Raw genomic sequence first — 7985 nt, 5'->3', positions numbered from 1 at the left:
AAATCCCGTGTTGAATTTAATGTAAACAACACAATTATTAAAGCTTTAATTTATTGGCCTTAGCAGTGAATCTGAAGGTGGGGAACTGACGCAATATTTATCATTTATAGGACTATGTTTATTATAAAAGACACATTAATAATATTGCAGAAAAATAGAATTGTATGGACAAGAACTTTGCAAAGCTGTAGAGCTACAAACTAAAGCTCTGAGTTGGCGAAGTTACTTAAAAGGATGGAAGTGCGTAAAATTTCGATTCTAATTCTGTAAGCTAGGTACAGTAAGCTGACTATAACAATCAAAATGGCTGTTTGTCTGGAAACAACATCCAAGAATGCTAAAGGTCTGAGGAAGCATTGAAAGATCTGAGCCAGCGATTGCTACCTTGCAACTCAACTGCAATACTCTCACTTGTCCTAATATACTGTAGTTGTAAACGATGTTTACCACAATCTTCAAAGTACTGTGTGCACAGGGAGACACAGTGACTCTTGTGGCTTGACAGTGCAGCCGCAACGTAGCTTCCGTCACCAGTCTGCAACTTCTGCCCCAGAATCCCTTCAACTTCCCCGTGTCTTCACCCTCTGTGTCTGACTATATGTATCTATTTTTTTCAAGTCTTCTCCCAACAGACTGTTGCTGTCTTTCCTCCAACAAAACACGACCACTAATCGTCTTAAAATATGCTACAGTCCGCTAATGGCGTAATTGTTTCTTTGACAATATTTCGTGTCCAAAATCAGCGAAACATCAAGACGCCAATGAATCGAATTTCTTCCCGTCTTTTATAAAAAGCTTTCCGCCTAGTGTTACGTCCTCCTGACATCATTACTAACACACCAATTAGTGCTAATTCAGCCACCAGCTAGCCACACATTACAGGTTCAATTAAACATTAAAAAGTTTCCTACAAGAATAGTAGCTAACCCTTCTCCATTATCCGTCCATGAAGTAGGTCATGCTGCTTTGTTAAGGGGAAAACCACATTAGGAGGTTCAAAAAATCTTTTTTGCATAAATCGTTAGCTTAACTATCCAAGAACACGATATCAAAATTTCAAAGCGAAATTCGCATTCGTTTGGATTTTATGAGCATAGCACCGAGTGCACATCATTCTTCCAATATATGAAGATTTACCAAGGGATGAATTATTGAAGAGATGATTAGGTGGCCACACACAAATTGCGAATTAAAGTTTGAATTCCACTATTTGGCGATTAGCTCCTAAACACTTGAACTCCGGACTAAAAGTCGTTGATTTGGCATCGTATTCAGCAGCGGGCTTATTCAGTGAAGGAAATTCGTCCCTTCCGATGGTTATGAACAAGGGAGGAATTGTAGTAGGCACGCAAAGCTTCAATTATGCCGAACAAATGGATAACCAGGGCGTGAGCCGGCAGAATCGAAATCGACGTAGTTCATTGGAATCGAAGGAAGGTCGGACAGCTCGGAAAACACTGCGGCAAGCGCGAAACGGAGCCTATGAGGAAGAAGAAGGATTATTATATGGTGCTGGAATCGCAGATTAATCGGTAGTCATTTTACATTATTATTAAATTCCTTGAATTTCTAGTTTCCGAGAATTTATTTTTCAGACGCTTTTATCTAGAAATGACTTTTTTCACATTTGCATACAGTCTAATTCAAAAAGCATAGAACCGATCATTATGAAAACTGATAATATGATTCTTTATAAAATTACGGATTTATGAATCAACTTGTGAGATGGTATCATGATTTTAAGGGTATTTTTCTTTGCATAATTAGAGAAAAAATCGTGGAAGACGAAGTAAATTGTTCCAACGTCTGCAAAAGTTTTAATTTTCATTATTTTCTCCTGGATTGAGGTTCATATTCTAAGAAAATTAGTTATTAATGTAAAATCAAAACCTTTTTGATTTCAGATGAAAATCGGAATGGCTACACTGCACGCAATTGGAGAACTATACTCACAACCTTCAGCGGACATCACAGCAAAACTTTGAAATTATTCAAGAAAATTCACGAAAACTATTCGAAATATGAATGAAATTATTTCAAAATTTGATTAAATTCTAATTATTTCTTCCCACCCAAAAAAATCCGAAAAAATCAGTGTCTAATAGCTAGTAATGTGGTTTCCCCCTTAAGTTTTTAGGACAGCCAGGAGGTGTTTATCTTCCCAAGTACGTCACATAACACGCTCCTAGCACGTACCAACTACTGACAGAGTTCCATCTTCTAGGACGAATTTTTTTTTCTTTTTTTGTCATCAGTGTTTTGACTGCTTTGGTGCGGCCCGCCACTAATTCACCTCCTGTGCCAACCTGATCATTCCAGAGTAGCACTTACAACCTGCGTTCTCAATTATTTGCTTGATGTATTCCAATCTCTGTCTTCCTCTACCGTTTTTCCCTCTATAGCTCCCTCTAGTACCATGGAAGTCATTCCCTGATGTTTTAATAGAAGTCATATCATCCTGTCCCTTCTCCTTGTCAGTGTTTTCCATATATTCCTTTCCTCTCCACTTCTTCACAGAACCTCCTCACTCCTTACCTTATCAGTCCACCTAGTTTTCAACATTCTTCTGTTGCACCACATATCAAATGGTTCGACATTCTTCTGTTCCGGTTTTCCCACAGTCCATACTTCAGTACCATACAGTGATGTGCTACAGACGTACATTCTCAGAAATTTCTTCCTCAAATTAAGGGCTATGTTTGATACTAGTAGACTTCTCTTAGCCAGGAATGCCCTTTCTGCCAGTGCTGGTCTGCTTTTGATGTCCTCCTTCATGCATCCGTCATTGGTTGATGCCTAGGTACCAGGAATCCTTAAGTTCATCTACTTCGTGACAATAAATCCTGAAGTTAAGTATCTCGCTGTTCTCATTCTTGATGCTTCTCATTACTTTAGTCTTTCTTCGACCTACTCTCCATCCATTTTCTGTACTTATTAGACTGTTCATTCCATTCAGCAGATCATGTAATTCTGCCGGCCCTAGTTGCCGAGCGGTTCTAGGCGCTTCAGTCTGGAACCGGACGACCGCTACGGTAGCAGGTTCGAATCCTACCTCGGGCAAGGATGTGTGTGGTGTCCTTAGGTTAGTTAGGCTTAAGTAGTTCTAAGTTCTAGGGGACTAATGACCTCTGATGTTAAGTCCCATAGTGCTCAGAGCCATTTGAACCATGTAATTCTTCTTCAGTTTACTCAGGACAGGAATGTCATCAGCGAATCGTATCATTGATATCCTTCCACCTTGAATTTGAATTGCACTCCTGAAGCTTTCTTTTATTTCCATCATTGCTTCTTCAGTCTGCAGATTGAACAGTAGGGGCGAAAGATTACATCCCTAGCTTACACCCTTTTTAATCCCAGCACTTTGTTCTTGGCCATCCACTCTTGCTATTACCTCTTGGCTCTGGTACAAATTGTATACACTACTGGCCATTATTGCTACACCAAGAAGAAATGCAGATGATAAACGGGGATTTATTGGACAAATATGTTATACTAGAACTGAAATGTGATTACATTTTCACGCAATTTGGGTGCATATATCCTGAGAAATCAGTACCCAAAGCAACCACCTCTGGCCGTAATAACGGCTTTGATACGCCTGCGCATTGAGTCAAACAGAGCTTGGATGGCGTGTACAGGTACAGCTGCCCACGCAGCTTCAACACGATACCACAGTTCATCAAGAGTAGTGACTGGTGTATTGTGACGAGCCAGTTGCTCGGCCACCATTGAACCGGCGATTTCAATTGGTGAGGGATCTGGAGAATGTGCTGGCCAGAGCATCAGTCGAACATTTTCTGTACCCAGAAAGGCCGTACAGGACCTGCAACATGCGGTCGTGCATTATCCTGCTCAAATGTAGGTTTTCGCAGGGATCGAATGAAGAGTAGAGCCACGGGTCGTAACACATCTGAAATGTAACGTCCACTGTTCAAAGCGCCGTCAATGCGAACTAGAGGTGACCGAGACGTGTAACCAATGGCACCCCATACCATCACGCCGGGTGATACGCCAGGATGGCGATGACAAATACACGCTTCCAATGCGCGTTCACCGCGATGGCGCCAAACACGGATGCGACCATCATGATGCTGTAAACAGAACCTGGATTCATCCGAAAAAATGACGATTTGCCATTCGTGCACCCAGTTTCGTCGTCGAGTACACCATCGCAGGCGCTCCTGTCTGTGATGCAGCGTCAAGGGTAACCGCAGCCATGGTCTCCGAGCTGATAGTCCATGCTGCTGCAAACGTCGTCGAACTGTTCGTGCAGATGGTTGTTGTACTTCAAACGTCCCCATCTGTTGACTCAGGGATCGAGACGTGGCTGCAAGATCCGTACAGCCATGCGGATAAGATGCCTCTCATCTCGACTGCTAGTGATACGAGGCCGTTGGGATCCAGCACGGCGTTCCGCATTACCCTCCTGAACCCACCCATTCCATATTCTGCTAACAGTCATTGGATCTTGACCAACGCGAGCAGCAATGTCGCGATGCGATAAACAGCAATCGCGATAGGCTACAATGCGACCTTTATCAAAGTCCGAAACGTAATGGTGCGCTTTTCTCCTCCTTACACAAGGCATCACAATAACGTATCATCAGGCAACGCCGGTCAACTGCTGTTTGTGTATGAGATATCGGTTGGAAACTTTCCTCATGTCAGCACGTTGTACGTGTCGCCACCGTCGCCAGCCTTGCGTGAATGCCCTGAAAAGCTACTCATTTGCTTATCACAGCAGCTTCTTCCTGTCGGTTAAATTTCGCGTCTGTAGTACGTTATTTTCGTGGTGTAGCAATTTTAATGACCAGTAATGTATTATCAGTCTCTCCCTAAAGCTTACCACTACTGTTCTCAGAATTATGAACTTCTTGCACCATTTAACAATGTCGAATGCTTTTTGCAGCTTGACGAAACCTATAAATGTGTCTTGATTTTTTTTTTTTAGTCTTGCTTCCACTATCATCCACAACGTTAGAATTGCCTCTGTGGTGCCTTTACCTTTCCTAAATCCAAACTGATCATCATCTAACACATCCTCAATATTCTTTTCCATTCTTCTGTATATTACTTCCCCCAATGATTTTAGTAATTCTGATGGACCTTTATCTGTCCCTTTTGCCTTATTTGATCTTAAGTCCTCCAAAGCTCTCTTAAATTCCGATCCTGGTACTGGACCACCTATCTCTTCTATATCGGCTCGTTCTTCTTCTGTCACATCAGACAAGTCTTCCCCCTCATAGAGACCTTGAGTGTACTCTTTCCACCTATCAGCTCTCTCCTCTGCATTTATCAGTGGAATTGCCGTTGCATCGTCCTGTCAATGGTCAATTGCCTATCGCCTGCTCTACATGTGACATCTGGCTTCCATCCCTGGTAAACAGGCAGGCGTCCTACATGCTACTTCTTCTCCTTCCGTTTCTGCGAAGACCATTGCGACCATGGCCCTGTATGGCACATTCCACCGGGCCTCACAATGTGTTACCTGTCTCATATTCACAGCACTCCTCACTTCCGAAGTCAGACCATGAAGCGAATGAATGTACCCAGAGCAGTGTTAGACTGTAACAGGTTAAGAAGAGGAAATGAAATCATTTCATACAATCACTGTGAATATCACAACTCCCATCAAACTAATTCAAATCCCCTCATTTGGTTTCATTAAAGGTGAACAAAAACGGAAAGAGGCTATCTGAAGAGCTTGCCGCGTTTCTCAGTAAATGTATACCACCTGTTGTGTCTTGTGGGCATTGCAATAAACGTCATGTTGCGCTAGCTTATATCTGACGATCTCCACTACATACATTTGCGACATAACAAACGAGAAATATGAAGTCACATTTTCAGTAACAGATTATTAATGAAGCAATCATTTAATTTGAAACAATACATATAAAGTAAGTTTTCAGTTGATTTCAATACACACTTTGACCTGAGGAATGTCATCAGAAAAATCTATGACATAATAGAATATTTTATTGACTTTAACCCACCACTTTCTTTCTTGGAACTACCACTGAAAAAAATGATGTTTCTCTAACCGAGCCAAATTCTTCTCCTCCTCTTCTCGGCGTGCACATTTCCTTTTTTCTTCTGGATTATACCTTGTTGAAGACTGTGCCTTTCCTAAATATAATGGAAAACCAGGAATTAATTTTGGCACAACTTCTGGTAAAAGCAGTGGTATTTGATGAAGGAACATTTGACAATTCCAGTCAGAGCTTATAAGGGCAGCAGTGGCAGATTATACAGGTACCAAAGCAGAGATAAGAGGGCTTGAACTTTCACTCATGACACATCACGTTCCTCATGTTCAATAAAAACAACTTTTCTGTTGAATTGATTCCAGTCACTTCTGTGGATGTTTTTATCCTGCGTTTTCTGTTTTGATCGTCTGCAGGGAATGTAAACGCTGATACATAACCCTCTTCCTTGCTGGATTTGTAATTGCTGTAGCAACCAGAAACACAACATCTTTCTGGCATCTGCAAATAGAATAACGCATTAATTGATAATATTTTACATCAGACTGCTATCACATATGAAGAGCAACTGAGAATTTCAATAGACGTTTCTGATGTCCTACTTGGGCATCACAAAACTAAGTCTATGAATCAAGGCGCATGTTCATAATATTAATGCAGAATCGGTTATGATAGGATCAAGATACTAACTTTATGAATCCAAAATATTATTTTAAGGTTCTGTGTAAAGTTTAGGACCAATTATGGAGCCAAAAGTCGTTTAGATAGTACAGCTGCTTGTATATGTGTAAAACGACTATAAGATTTACAGAAATCTATTCTTAGATTTGTGTTTAATCTTCGGCTGTAGTCACAACTATACGCTATAATTTTAGCAGAGTCCAGTATGCCACAGTTACACTGTAAAGTTGGGTTAAACAGAAGACAAAAAAGTACACAAACAGTTCAGTACACTACCACATGGCCGCATCCATGTGCCTGGGCTCACAAGCCCTCTTATCTCTGCTTTGGTACCTGTATAATCTGCCACTGCTGTCCTTATAAGACGACTATACTTGTGGGTGTCTGTGATGTATGGACATCCAGAATCACAGCTACAAGTGTGAGAATGTTCACCTGACTGCTGATACCAGTATCATTGCATGGCTGGCATAGTGCATCCAACTCACGTGGCAGTTCTCTGAAAGGACTAGCCCACCACTCTGAAGAACATAAATTTACCCCTTTCAAATCCGCTCATTTGGCTGTAGAAAGCACGAGTGTGTCTCCATGGCATGGTTGCCTGCTTGCTTCACATGCCTGCTCCACACTGAGCCTTCTGGCTGTAAGCATACCCTATTAAAGGGTGGACAAAGATGGCCCTCTGGTGGCTATGCCACAGTGCTATCTGTTAGCAGATGACGTTGAAACCATTAACAGTGCATCTATTGTCCCCCATGTGGCATATGCCATCATCGGATCAGAATCGATGTCGTCTTTCCAGGTGTACTGATTTTTTCGGCTCCATCTGCGATTGACCTTCAGTAGAGGAGGACTGGCCACACACTAGTACTATTCTCTTTTGTGATGTCCCAGTAGGCAGCAACAGTAGACCACAGCTGTGGTTTGTGTCAGGCTGACTGTGTTTTAGTGTTGAAGTTAACAAGTGGCCAACAAATACATCTTCGGTCTGCTTGCCATGTTTTCACTGAAACTCAGTAGACCATCATTCTATCTAGTACTAGTGATATGGACAGAATGGCGTCACAAATGGATGTGTCTTTGAGCTCAGAAAGTCTCGTGATTTACAGAGATGAGCCCATGTCTAGGACGAGGTTTGTCCACATTTATTGTTCCTTGCCTCACTGTTCTGATTCAGTAATTATTCTCAGGCACTGAGCTCAATTCCTTCTGCATTGTCTGACTATTGCAGTGACGATCTGGCGCTGAAGTTATGGAGGGTTACTCCATACTTTCCTGTCATGTAGCACTCCAGTACTGGCATTTCTGCTTCTCTTA

This window comes from Schistocerca piceifrons, chromosome 3 (assembly GCF_021461385.2).
Source record: "Schistocerca piceifrons isolate TAMUIC-IGC-003096 chromosome 3, iqSchPice1.1, whole genome shotgun sequence".
NCBI classification, from domain to species: domain Eukaryota; kingdom Metazoa; phylum Arthropoda; class Insecta; order Orthoptera; family Acrididae; genus Schistocerca; species Schistocerca piceifrons.
This window is presented reverse-complemented; position numbering follows the sequence as displayed.